The 14,561-nt window shown below is 35.7% G+C and overlaps 1 long non-coding RNA gene across 2 annotated transcripts; it reads left to right on the top strand.

Annotated features, from left to right (window-relative positions):
* The first annotated feature begins 5,942 nt into the window (after positions 1 to 5,942).
* On the top strand, positions 5,943 to 14,557 carry LOC149167658 (uncharacterized). 2 transcript variants are annotated; one of them, XR_016260951.1, is made up of 4 exons: positions 5,943 to 6,507; positions 13,725 to 13,811; positions 14,239 to 14,284; positions 14,371 to 14,557. It is a non-coding gene; the product is annotated as an uncharacterized LOC149167658 (long non-coding RNA). The 2 variants fall into 2 exon arrangements; XR_016260950.1 differs by having other exon boundaries at positions 5,953 to 6,450.
* The last annotated feature ends 4 nt before the right edge of the window (positions 14,558 to 14,561 follow it).

Here is a 14,561-nt window from a genome sequence, read left to right on the forward strand (position 1 = left end):
AGGTTGGAACCTCAACAAATGGTCGAAATAAGAGAAAAGTGACTATGCTTCAATTGTGACAAGTATAATAAAGGGCATAAATGCAGTGAGAAGAAGTTATTCTACATAAACCTTGAAGAGGAAAAAAATCAAGCATTGAAACCATCAATAAATATAGAGCTAGAATAGATTACTCCACAATATCTTGTCATGTATTAGTTGGCATCAATGCTCCACAACCAAGTTGAAGATAAAAGGATATATCAAAAAGTAAAAATGTAATAGTGCTAATTAATTCAGGTAGCACCTATAACTTCATCAATTACAAATTAACAAACTCCCCAATTGCTTTGTATTTCCATCACTAAAAATTCAAATTATGATTGCAGATGGAAGTACCATAATTGTGCCATGGTATTAAGCTAAATATGAGGGAATATTTATTGGATAGTCCCATGATTTCAATCCAAATGGATAGTGTCAATGTTATACCAGGGGTCTAATGGTTACAATTAGTAAGACCAGTGGCCCTTAATTTTCAATATATTTTCATGAGATTTTCCTTAGAAGGCAAGGAAATTGAACTTAAATGTATCCAAGGGAAATGCTCTACAATGATAATCTCTAACAACACAAAAAATTTACTCAAAAAGGGATGTCATTATGTAACTGTACAATCCCCATGAGATACTAAAAAACCTATATCCTCTACTCTAGTATATCTCCAAAAAGTTTTCAACAATCATTCCAAGGTATCTGGAGAGATTCTTAAGGGTCTTCCACCTGCTTGAGATCATGACCATTCTAATCAATTGAAATTTGGAGGTGTACCACCTAACATCAGGCCTTAAGTATACATATGAAAAAAGAGTGAGATTGAGCATCTAATTCAAGAAATGTTAGAGGATAACGTCATTAAACCTAGCCAAAGCTATTTCTATTGACAAGTGGTGATACTTGCAAAAAAATATGGTTCATGGCATATGTGTCTATATTATAGATAGTTTAACAAAATTATCATCAAAGGTATTTTTTCTATTCATGTCATTGATTATTTTCATTTGAATTTTTGTAACTAGAGGAATCAACAACTGAGCTAGTCTCGTACTCGTGTGAAACAAGGTCGATTTCAACCACTACCACTATAACCTCTAAGTGAACCACACTGCCCCTAGCATGTGACCCACTAGTAAACTCGAGGGATCTAAACCCGTAATGTCTCCGAACATAATACTTCATCTTCATTGCCATCGCCAATTAAGCTGCCCTCGAGGGGCTCTGTCATTGATGAATTATTAGATGACTTTCATGGATAAATTTTGTTTACTAAGTTGGATTTTCAACCAGGATATCATCATATCATAATGAGGCAAGAAAATATTCCCAAAATAGGATTTAGAACACACGAAGGTCATTATGAGTTTTTGGTTATGTCATTTGGACTCACCAATGCACCTTCAACATTTCAAAGCTCGTTGATTTTTATTTTCAAACCCTTCCTTAGAAAATTTTTGTTATTATTTTTTGATGAAATATTAATCTATAGCAAATATTGGGAAGAGAGAGAGACAGGGGGAGAGAGAGAGAGAGAGAGGGGGGGGGGGGGGGGGTGCGAGAGAGGGAGTAAATGATGTATGTCAATAATTTTATCAATAATAATTAACTACTATAAATATATATTTTTATGATTACTATTAAGAGCATATTATTGTTGCCCACAATTTGCACGACTAAATTTACAAATACAAAAATATTAAAATAGTACAAATAGTGGCAATTAATAAGGACAACAAGAGTAGGGGGTTCATCTTTGACTCCAAAGGTAACCTAGAAACCAAGTTCACATGGGGGATCAAAGTGACCAATATAGAGCTGAGACACTATAATGGGGGGAATCTATGATAGTTATGCAAACAACGCGAAGGAAATGTGTGTTTTTTAGCTATTTAATTACTTGCATTGTTAGAAGACTTAAACAAAAGATAAAAGAATTTGAAAAAAAGAAGAAAGAACAAATATATATATATATATATATATATATATATATATATATATATATATATTCATGTTGTCCATCATCTAAATGAGCAAGAAAACCATGAAGCTAACCAAAGCACAATGACATTGTGTTAGAAATGCAATGCAAATGGGGGATTATTCCATCATACCCTCCTTAGAATTTCAAAGTTATAAACTATTGAAAGGCCTATGTATGGCACACAGTAAAGTTCTCTCTCCCTACATCAATGAAGCACTATTGTGATAGATCAACCATAACTCCTCCATAACTCCTAGCAGCATGCAAGTTATTATGTGTTGTAGGTATTTCAAGTGTGGTTCTAAATGTAGGTATTATGTCTGAGGAGGTAGCCCCTTCTAGAAATTTCATAGTATTTTCACCAAAATTTTGGCCACCATTGATCTTTGGCTTTTTAGGAGCCTAGAGTTTGAAAGGAAGAACCCCTTATAAGGCTCTAATCCATCCTTATATTTTTTCCTTCTTCTCTTTTTAGTTCCTATGTAAGTGGTCATCTCATTTAGGATTCATGTGATCATTTAGGTTGTATTCTTGGGTAATTTCCTTTATAATAGATTCTTGGTAAGAGGTGACCTAAATGCCATTGCTAGAATCTGTCTTTGTAGCTCAAATTTGAGTCCCTTCTCTAGCATGGTGCGGTGTGAATGTAACAAATGATTGGCCTATGAACTAAAAAAATTGAAGAAGGGATTAAAGTGTTGTCCAAAGAGGCAAGGGAGGCACACTATGGTGTCAACAATGCTTCTATCGATTGGTACCCTTGAGAGACCAAGTTAGAGAAGAAGTCGCAAGAGATTAGCACAACTTGGGACACCTCCGCAATAGACACCTTCGAGCATATTGTTCAGCCAAGAACATGGAAAAAGAGGTTGATGCATTTATGGGCATCCAATTAAGCATAAATTTGAATATTCCATTGCAAAAATATTTTGTTAAACAACTTTCTCATAGAATGATCATTCATCTTAGCATTTCAAAGTTGGTATTGGTTTCTTCTGTTCAATGTAGTTCTTCTTTTGATTCCCCCTCATACGAGACATCTCTGGCTTTAGCCCATGCTTTTCATACAAAGAACATAGTGTAGATCCTTTGGTGGCATAAGGATCAACAAATGAAAAATCGAAAGCTTAGCAAGTTTCATAAGGTGTTATGAATTTAGCCTTTGTGTTAATTTATTTGTTTTTGTATGTTTTGCAAAATGATATATTTACTTTGTTAGTTTGTTTAGAAATATAGTTAACAATTTGTACTAGGCCTTTTTTCCTTGTTAAGTATATATGGAAAAATATGTCATTTTGAGGCATTTTTGTGTGAAAAGCAAAAACTATATGATTCCTTTCTAATAGACATTGGCCTAGCCACAACCTTTTTTTAATTATAATATATCCTTAAACATTTCCATTAAATAATAATAATAATAATAATTAAATAAACTAGTCAATATAACACAATATATGATTAGTTGTCAATTGGGTTTATCATCGATGGTTGGGAGGAATGATTGTTATCCTCCCTATTGTTGCACATATGTTGTCATTGATGTCAACTGTATGTTGTTTGAAGTTTGAGCAACAGAGGTAGCAGATGACCAAGCAGATGGCTCAAGGTGCAAATGATATCAAAGGAAGATCTAAAACAGAGGCAATAGAGGGATGAGCATACAACTCGAGGCGCAAAGCAGTAGAGGACCAAGTAGTAGGAGGAAGTATATCATATCAATATCGGATGATATTTGTTTGCACTACAACTAGGTGAGTAGTAATCCTCTATTAATCGAAGATTATGTTCATTAAATCGTGCAATATGGTTTTAACATATTGGATGGAGTGATACTGAGTCCCTCGCATCACCGACAATAGTTGATGGGAAGGCGATTGGCATCACTTGATGACCCGTTATACCGAGTCCTCTGGGTTCTAGGTGCTTATTTATCGCTTTAAATCATGTTTATATTAATTCAAAGCATATTGGATAAAATGATACAAAAATTATGTCTTGGCTAGAAGGTGTGCGAGTGGAGCCTAGTCAAAAAATAGGTTGAAGTGACGAGGACAACAACTAGTAGGATTGTTGACGTGGAACCCTAAGGAAGTGACATATGGCAATTATTTTTTGGTATTTTTGGATGGCCAACTTAACAGTTTGTGGATGACACATGGTAGTAATAGATTATGACACATGGCACTAAGATGATGTCGCATACGACATGGCACCACGTGGACAACATGTAGTAGATGATGTGGCAATGGTGGGGCCCCATACTGGGGCACCGGGGTATCGGGCATTGAGGTACCTGGAATAAGGCATATAGTATAAACATTGAAAAGCAAAAGGCTAGTAACAGGAGTGACGCGGCGAAGATGACATGATGTGTTAGGTGATGCCAGGTGGCAGTCTATGTGACATGGCAGGTTGCGAAGAGGACACATGGCACTCATTTTTGGTCGATTGGATAATTCAAAGGTGACACGTGGCAAGTACATGTCAACACTTAGACATGTCGTAGAAATTGAATGGTTATAGTAGATAAAATGATAGATGAAGTGGAAAGTGACTTGGCAGATGACATCTCAAGATGGGTCCCCTACCCAGGTACTAGAGTACCAAGGTACCGGGATGCATAGCAAGCGTGAGTCACTTGCTTGTGGGGTTCCCAGTATGTAAGTGCTCGAGCATGACATCGGGTCCTGATGTACTAAGGTTTAACACCCAAGTGTTGCAATCCCTCAACATAGCTCTAGTATAGTGCAACATCCAAATATGATAAAACTTCTGGTCACAACCCTCAGTAACAAGATGTTTAGGGATAACATCTAAAGGTTGAGAACCCTTAAATTATCATCATAATGGGATGCTTCACACTAGAGTATAATGGGTCTTCGATATCTGGTATGGATGGTAAAGGTTCTAGCAGTCATTATTCCACGAAGAGGACATGACCTCAGAGTATGGTCATAAAGATGTGAAGGGCATGAGTGCTACAGGGTTGGACGAAAGGGAGCTATCGATGAATTTCACCATACAGGTAATAAGAAAATAAGCTTGGCACCATTGTAAATATGAATTACATTGTTAAAAAGCTATAAGTGTGTACGCTAAGAACTGGGAGAGCGACATGTGAGAACTAAGGGGAACGAACCAAAAGCATAAAGAAAAACTACAAGTGTATGAGGAGAAAGACAATGTTGCCAATTAAGTAATAATTCCTCTAAAGATAGAGTTAGAAGAGGAAAAGAGGATAGAAGACATTCTTATGAGCCAAATAACAAAAAAGGAGGAGAATTGTGAAAGGCTTGACACAGAGGTAGTTTCTCTAAGAAAACATCTAGAGAAATATAAAGCTCAAATGGATTTGAACCTAAGATTTGTAGAGGGCTATGAAACCATTAACAATATTGTTAACAACTAGAGATCACTAGCAACTAAGATAGGTCTCCGATACAAGGAAGATGATGAAAATGTCAAAGGATAATCATGTTTTAATGCATCAAGAACAAAGGAACCGAGGAACTATGCTAATGTGCTAAAAGGACCGAGCACCCAATCAAGAAAAGTAAGGAATGATGTCATAAGTCAACAAAAACAAAACCAAATTGACCTCCCTAATAACAATGTAGTAAGTAAGTGACAGAATATTGAACCTCCTAAAGTCAATAAACAAAACAAGTATCTAAAATCAATCCCATCAAGAAGATTCTTCAGACCAAGGTACCTAGATCTCTTTTATGGCTATTGTTTTTCATGTGATAACTTTGGTCATAAATTATAAACAGTAGAGCCTATAGATATAGGACAAATAAAAATGAAAATGTTAGATATGGTGAGTTCTTAATACCTAGGTTTAGAAATTCCTATGTTAAGAACGCTCTTAAGAACCATCCATTTTCTCTTCGAGATTGAATGTTATGCATGCAATAAATTTGGACATAATGCAAATGAATGTAGAAGCAAGACGATAAGATAATGAAAGAAAGACAAGGAAGAAGAATTCACTAAGGCATGGAGGAAAAAGCCTAAGAATGTAGAAGAGTGTCGATTTGCTTCGTATGTTCAAAATCAAGGAAAATGGCAAATTGATAGCGGCTATTCAGTCGAATTCGTCATTATGGGAGTTATTGGAACTTAGGCCTAGAGGCAATCAGAAAAATGGAATGAATAATCGATACTAGGGGTGTTCCATTCTAGTCCTGCTATCCGACCACCACCTCTCGGCTTGGCCTGGATTTTTCTTCCATAGATGGGCTAAGCAAAGGGGTCTCGACTTCATTTATTCAATTTGGATTTGGCAGAAGGGCTCAATGTATCAAGTGGGAGGAGGTTTGGATCGTCACTGGCTGTGTCAGGGCTAGTAGAGGGTCCAATATTTCAAAGGTGACCTGCTAGATGTGGGACTTTCCTGTTTTGAGACCATTATATTCAGAGCGCACAATAAGGTATTGCTTAGTACGCTTTCCTGTTTTGAGACCATTATATTCAGAGCGCACAATAAGGTATTGCTTAGTGTCCTCTGCTCTTTCCATTGCGATTAAAAATTTATGCTCTGCCTCCTGGGCGGGGGTTTTGATGACATCTCCTTTCTTCGTGCCCAAATGGGATGCTTTCCACAAGATGCTCCGTCATGCCCCCTTGGGGCTTCCGCCGCCTGATCAAAGGGTTGTTTTGGAGAAAATGAATTTCCAGTTTTTGATAAAGAATGTGAACGGAATTTCATACATTTAATATTTTATGGACCATAAATCATGCATTTGTTTTATCCTTAAAATAATACATTGAAAAGAAATCGGTAATTCCTATACATTACCAAGCACTTCAATATGATGGGAAGGTAAATACTGATGGGAAGGTAATTATTAGTAGATTTTTAAGAAATCGGTAATTCCTATACATTACCAAACACTTCAATATGATAAATATTCCAGAAGTAAATCTTTATTCATAGTTGTCCATGCCAAGGTACTTATTTGCAGATTTAATGGTTTCTGGCTCAAATCAGAAGACTTTCACCAGTGGATTTTTTCCTCCTGGACACCCAACCGAGACTTATTTTTATGTTCCAAGGGATTTTTCATTGTACAATTTATCACACAACAGGACCTAGATTTTGCATTAAATGAAGGACATGGTTTTGGGTAGAGCAGGGCTCATTATTACCCTATGGTTTCCAGAATTTGATGCAAAAAATATGGTTATAACAACTCTATCGATTTGGTTGAGACTCCCAAACCTATCTCTTCCTTTTGGCACCGTCAGGTTTTAGAGGGCATTGGGAATATTTTGGGCAAGTTCAAAAAGAGGGACACTGAAAGAACAAAGAAAGGTATATTTACCTATGCTAGAATATGTGTGGAATTTGACATGAGCAAAGGCTTACGGGATCACATAATTTTGAAACATCAAAATTTTCAGTGGTCTCAAACTTTAGATTACGAGAATGCAACATTTAGATATCATTTTTGTTTTCAAATAGGACATCTTCAGAACTCATGCCCACAGGCTAAAAAGAACCCAAAAAAAAAGGTGCACAAGCCAAAGGGATGGCAGTTTTTTGATTCACGTTCCTTTGATGAAGAAGACAAAGACAATACGAAGAATCTTGTAAAAAGAGAAGGGGATACACAGGAGAAGAATGATAATAATGCTCTACATTCAAATGGGACAGTTTTAGTAGAAAATTAGGAGACAAATCAAATGATAAATTTGGTACACAAAGAGGATGGAATGGTGGGAACAAAGAGTGTTCACATATCAGATAGCTATAATTTGGACAAAGAGACCCCCTAGAGACATTCGTTAAAGTTATGGCTCTGGTTCTAGTCGAGCCCAAAGATGGGGCATGGCAACAAGTTTAGAAAAAGAAAGGAAATAAGGGGAATATAAGTGATCTCTACATTACTTGATCTCCCTCCTTGTATTATAGTATCTTTTTCTCTTTTTTAATTTTGTTACTCTTTTCAAGGTCCTTGTGGGACGATATGTTTGTTTGCTTTATAAGCATATGTATCTGTAAATTATTCTTAGCTAACATGGATCTAGGCAGATCCAGGTGAATACACGCATCTTATTGTGTATATACAAAATATATTTTTCTTTCAAATATGAATGGAAGTACAGTTTTCTTTTCACAGGGAAAAAATTTATAGTAGCTATTCAAAACACATGAAAGGAGACAATAGCAAGTTTGTATCTTTGAATGAAGAGAGAAGAGGTAGTGTTACTTTTGATAACAATGCACCAGCAAGGATAATGGGGAAAAGGACAGTTGTTTTGGACAAAGGGAATACCAAAGCTTAAATGTATTATATGTATATGGCCTTAAGTTTAATCTCTCAAGTGTTAGTTAGATGTGTGACCAAGGATATGATGATATATTTAGGTTAGATGGTTGTGAATTAAAGAAGGTAGATTCAGGGAAAACAATAATGAATGCAGTTTGGACTTCAAGCAATGTTTATGTGTTGGATGGTGGCAAAGAAAGTTGTTATATGAAAAAGGTAGATGAGAGTTGGTTATGGCATATCGAATATGACATTATTAACTTTGATCATTTAGTAAAGCTCAATAAAAGGAAGGCAGTGAGAAATCTTTTGAAAATATCAAAGCCACTTGACATCTTTTGGTGATCATTTGTAAGTCATTTCAGTTTGGAAGCAAACACGGATGCAATTCAAAGCAAAGGAGTATTTTACATCAAGGTTGTTGGAACTCATTCATATAGATATTTATGGTCTCACTAGAAAGTAATCCGCACGAGGTGAGAGGTATTTCATGCTCATAATTGATGATTTTACTAGAATGACTTCGGTTGGCCTTAAAGAAAAATCTAAAACATTTGAAAAATTTAAAATAAACAAGTCCCAAGTAGAAATGAGATGGATTTGAAGACCAGGTGTTTGAGATTAGACCAAGGGGAAGAATTTACCTCAGGTGAATTCAATGATTTTTGCGAGAAGCACAAAATTAGGAGACAGTTCCCAGTTGCAAGAACTCCATATCAAAATGGTGTTCTTGAGCGATTGAATAGAACATTCCAAGAAATGGCAAGGGCAATGCTTGATGAAGCAAAAGTGCCACATACCTTTTGGGTAGAAGTTGTCCAAACAACAATAAACATTCTAAATCAGGTTCATCTAAGAGAAAAAAAAAGTGATACTCCTTATGAGCTATGGTATGGCAGACCAGCCTCAATAAAACATTTCAAGATCTTTGGGAGCAAATGTTATATTAAGAGAAATGAAGACAACCTAGGAAAGTTTAACTCAAGAGAAGATGAAGGAATACTACTTGGCTACTCTTCTAGAAGCAAAGGCTACAAATGCTACAATAAAAGACTGTGTAAGGCTGTTGAATGCATCGATGTAAATATTGATGAGACATTAATACATAAAAAAAGACAATTGCCTCAACATGATGCAATCAACTATCAGTCTTAAGATGAAGAAGAAGATGAACAAGGAGAGCATGAGGAACATGTAGAAAAAGAAACAACATAGATCATTCAAATGCTAAAACTCCATCAAGGTATGTTCAAAAACATCATCCTGAAAGTCAAATTCTAGGAAATAAAGAGGTAGGTTTTCAAACAAGAAGAAAATTTATAGGCTCTCCTAGACATGCAATTTTGCTTTGTTATCCACAATAGAACCCAAAGATTTTGATCAAGCTAGTCAAAATTAGTATTGGGTTAAAACCATGGATGAAGAATTAGAACAAATTGACAAGAATCAAACTTGGGAGTTGGTACCAAGACCAAAGGACAAGAATGCGATTGGAACCAAGTGGGTTTTCAAGAATAAAATGAACGAGAGTGATCAAGTTATCAGGAACAAACCAAGATAGGTATGCAAAGGAGGAATTTTTTTCTCCATTTGCTAGAATTGAGGCAATCACTACAAGGAAAATACCCTCTAGCAGAGTTTTTTGTGGAAACCCCTATAAAAATAGCTCAAAAATTCGTTTTAGCAGAGGTCCGATAGGTTGCGCGGGCAGATGTTTTTCAACGACGCGTCGATAACACACTAACGCACCTATGCGTTATACAATTATACGCATCAACGCTTAATAGCATATGGTGCTTTGTGACATATTTTTTTTTATAATAAAAATAAAAAATAACATGCGCTAAGTGCATAATGCGCACGGGTGTGTATACTACTCGATATCACCAAAAAAAAGTTATTCACTATATCGATTCTAGTTCATCTCCTCATATTGATTATGCATCTAATTTTAACCTTAGAAACTTATGCTTGAATTATGGTAATTCTTATAATCCTAGCACTAGCCAAAACCAACCATAAAAGAATACCCTTGTGAACCTATTGGATTACAACATTGATGATAATGCTATAAAAGTATTGGATAAAGGTTTGGAAATTTCCATTTCCAAAGACATGTCCCGTTTGAGGTTATATAATTTGTGGCATCAAAGATGGAATCAAAGGGATTATTGATAACATTAAGGAAGAAATTTATAGGACCGTTCATAAAAAATTTTGAGAAACAATATTTCTAGTAAAGACCAGATTGCTCATAGGGAATTAAATAATAATGACAATATTGTAGTTCTCAAAGTTGATAAAGGTGGGGCTATCATTATCATGAACTCAAATTTGAGAAACAATATTTCTAGTAAAGACCAGATTTCTCATAAGGAATTAAATAATAATGACATTATTGTAGTTCTCAAAGTTGATAAAGGTGGGGCTATGATTATCATGAACTCAAAGGATTATGTGGCTAAGATGATATAGAAAACTAATGGTGGGAGGTATAGAAAACTATATAAAATTTGCTTAGTTTAATCTCTAAGGAAATAGCCAATGCCATTAAAAAATCCAATTTGGATGAATCGATCAAGAAAAAATTAATGATTAATTGTCTCATGACTCTAAGGATTTATAGCCTTCCATAAATTCACAAAGAGGTGCTCCTCTTAGGCCTATAGTCAGCATAATTGGTAGACCTACCTACAAGATGGCTAAATATTCAACAAAGGCCTTCGAATCTTATGTAGGTAAAACTTAGTCCTTTATCAAAAATTCAAGTTTTTTGTGAATTTGACTAAAACTTTGAATATGGAGCCAGATGATATCTTAGTAAGATTTAATGTGGTTTCTCTTTTTACCAAGATACCAATTAATGAGGTAGTTCAAATCATTAATAAGTTATCATAACAATGCACCACGAGGCTGGTTGGAACTTGTTTAAAATCTATGCCCCTTTGTGGCAAATTTACTTATGGAGCATTTTGAAGAAAATTCCCTTGATTCTTTTCCCCTTAAACCAAAGTTATGGGTTAGGTTTGTTGATGACACCTTTGTTATTTGGCCCTGTGACTGCGAGAGTTTAATGAAAGTTCTAGAGCACCTTAATAGTCAATCAAATAACATCACATTTACTATGGAAGTTGAAGAAAATGGCAGTTTGCAAAACCAATCTTTGCCTTCCACACTTTGCAGGATTCAGCCACATGTATGGTGGTTTGCAGATATGGAGATGCAGTACCCTGGTAAATCACGATCTTCTCCCCTTGCACTATCCATCGCCAGCATTGATCTTCACACCTTGCTTAGCGTCCGATTTCTTTGATGTTTGATTTGAAGTTTGACAATTGATTCAACTGGTGATTTATGTTGATTTCATTGAGGCTTTCATGTAATATGAAGTGTACTTTAGGTTGATACTTCGGCGTGATAAACAGTGTGCTCACACCAAATTATTTCTTGTCCACAAACCTTCCAGATCATACTATGCCATCACCAACTCAACATCACCAACTCAACATGGACTCGCATATAATGCAATCAATAAAATACAGAGATCAGCAACCATCTTCAAATGAGAGTGAACATCAGCTTTATTCTTCATTAACAACGTTGATTATATCAAAGGACAAGGAAGGCATGGATGCCTCTCTAAATGTCCTCCTATAACATCCAAACAGCCCACAAGAAATATGTGAAGAATCTGGAAATAGAGATCTGTAACAGAAGAAACTGATAGGGAGGCCCTAGAATTAATGTGATTCACCCCAAGCAAAGAACACAAAATTCACCAAAATCTTCATCCTCTTCTAGCCTGCAAATTACAAAAAAGTCCTTGGCCTTCTAAGGGGGATGCTCCCCACTTGAACTTTTGATTTGCAGAGTCTCCTGTTAATAAAGCTCTTCTTCAACTAGTTCCCAATAAAATATTATTGAGGAGGCTCTAGAATAACTTTAGATCTATCCTTCATCCAAGGAATAATATTAAAATACAAGCAAAAAGTCTAAAAGTTCCCTTGGAAGTGGGATGTTCCATTTGTAAGTCCTTTGACCTTTTTAAATAACGATTTCTTCTTGCTTAATGTGCTGTTTAGGTCCATCTAAGATGGATGCTCCCTTTGGGTGTAGCTTTTATTCTTAAAATATTATTTTTGCCACTCAAATCATGTTGATTAGACCAACACTTGTTTAATGAATGCTTTGACCTTGAAACTTTTCTAGGTGGAACACTCCTCTTTCTTGTAGTATGTGCCTTTCAGCTAATGCTAGAAATACTTGCCAGCAATCTCTTTTATGCGTTCCTCATATTAGGCAATTTTGAACCTTTCACTAAGCTTTCATCAACCCTCAATGAGCATTGATGATTGAACACCTTTCTCTATTCAAGGCATCCCTTAAGTAGAGGGTCTATCTTTTGACCACTATGCATAAAACCAAACTTGGAGACTGTGCGTGTGCACTGTGCAGTGCTCCATGTGTATTGTCAAGTGCTGGTGTGACTGTTGATGGAAGAAATTAAACAAAGGCTACAAGGAGTATGCCTTGCTGCTGGCTATGTCATGAATGAGAAGAGTTTAACTCTCTCCACCTGCAGTCCTATTCTTGAAATGCTCTAGCTGCCTTTGTGCTGCAAGGAATGGATTTTGATCAGCCCCAGCTTTATAAATATTATTGACAGGTGTATCCCTTCCACTGGTACAATTAATGAGCTGAGATAGCCGCCACTTCAGAGCTCAATTCAGATAACATGAAGATTATTAGTAGATTTATAAGATCTGACTGAGCCACATTAGCTGCAGGTAGCAAACAAATTCCTCTTGTATAAACTGCTTCTGGGGCACTGCCAGGCAAAATTATGTGGAGCTGCAAATAAACAGTGGCAAACAGATTTTGAATGATATGCTGAAAAATGTATTCTTGCAATCATCTATGATAAAAACTCAGAGTAGGTATATCACAATAGGCTCAAGTACACTCGGAATTAGCCTAGCAATGATAAGAATAGGGTTAAATGCATTTTTTGAGCTTTCACCACCATAACTGTGTTCTTCATGCAATATATCGGCAGCTTTACTTCCAAGTACAGCAACCCATATTTCTTTAAGAGAATGCCAATACACTTTGTGTAGTAACAGGGAGGGAAAATTTTAAGGATGGAATTTATTTTAAAGTTTAGAAATTTTGGCGAATCTCATTAGTACATAATATGCAATTTGTAAAATGTTTGACAATATTTTTGTAAAAATATTCAAATTTCTAATAATTTTATATTCTATATAAAATTTTGGCGATGTTGAATGTAAACCGTAAAACAATTTTATAATATAAAATTTAGGCGAATAATTTTTAGAAAAATGGAAATTAAAGAATATTTTTTTTTGGAAAAAGCATGGAAAATTAGCTCACTTGTGAAAATTAACCCCTAAAATTTTCCCTGGTAACAGGTCCGTAACACTTACAAGCAGAAGATAGTTCCTAAGACTATTTTTCAATATATCCAACAGGGGGGACCTCAGATGTTTGACATTACGGTATTGTTTCTTCTTCGTTGACATTTCTTTATGTAGCTTGCCATTCTGAATCTCCCATGTGTTTGGTAAGATTGGCTGTGTGATACAGTTTATTTGGTTTCTATATTTTCTGGTTGCTGCCCTCCTTGTCCAACTTTTTGTTTCTGAGGGGTTCATTTATTTATTTTCTTTGTTGCTTGTTTCATTAATATTATGATGTTAAGGGTAGAATCTTATGACTAATAAGTAGCTTATAACCCTTTGTTGACATTTCTTTATGTAGCTTACCATCCATGAATTGCCTATATGTTTGGTAAGATTGGTTGTGATATAGTTTAATGGTTTCCAGGCTTTCTGATTGCTGCCCTCCCTGTTCAACCTTTTCTTTTCGATGTGTTCTTTTATTATGTTCTGAGTTGCTTGTTTCATTAATATTGTGATTTTACAGGTAGACGTTTATGACTAATAAGTCGCTTAGAACCACATCCATGCAGGTGGGTTTACCAAAGTTGTGTCATTATATGCTTGTTGCTTAGCATTGATTAGACATCCTTTTGAACACTGATTAGCATGTTTTCAGGTGTGTCTACAATGATATGTTGAGGCTCAGAGCATAGGAGAAAAACGATTCTGTTGTCAAGGTTTACCAGAGTGCAAAATGTTCAAGCGGTTACTCAGAGATATATGGAATAAAGGGGAGAATAAATTAAGCAGAAATCATTTAGATGTCTTTTCTGTCCTTGCAAGAGAGTTCCACAGTGGAAAGGTTTG

Source organism: Pinus tabuliformis, chromosome 5_1 (genome assembly GCF_031772625.1).
Source record: "Pinus tabuliformis cultivar Carrire ecotype Pingquan chromosome 5_1, CPIR1, whole genome shotgun sequence".
Taxonomy (NCBI): Eukaryota; Viridiplantae; Streptophyta; class Pinopsida; order Pinales; family Pinaceae; genus Pinus; species Pinus tabuliformis.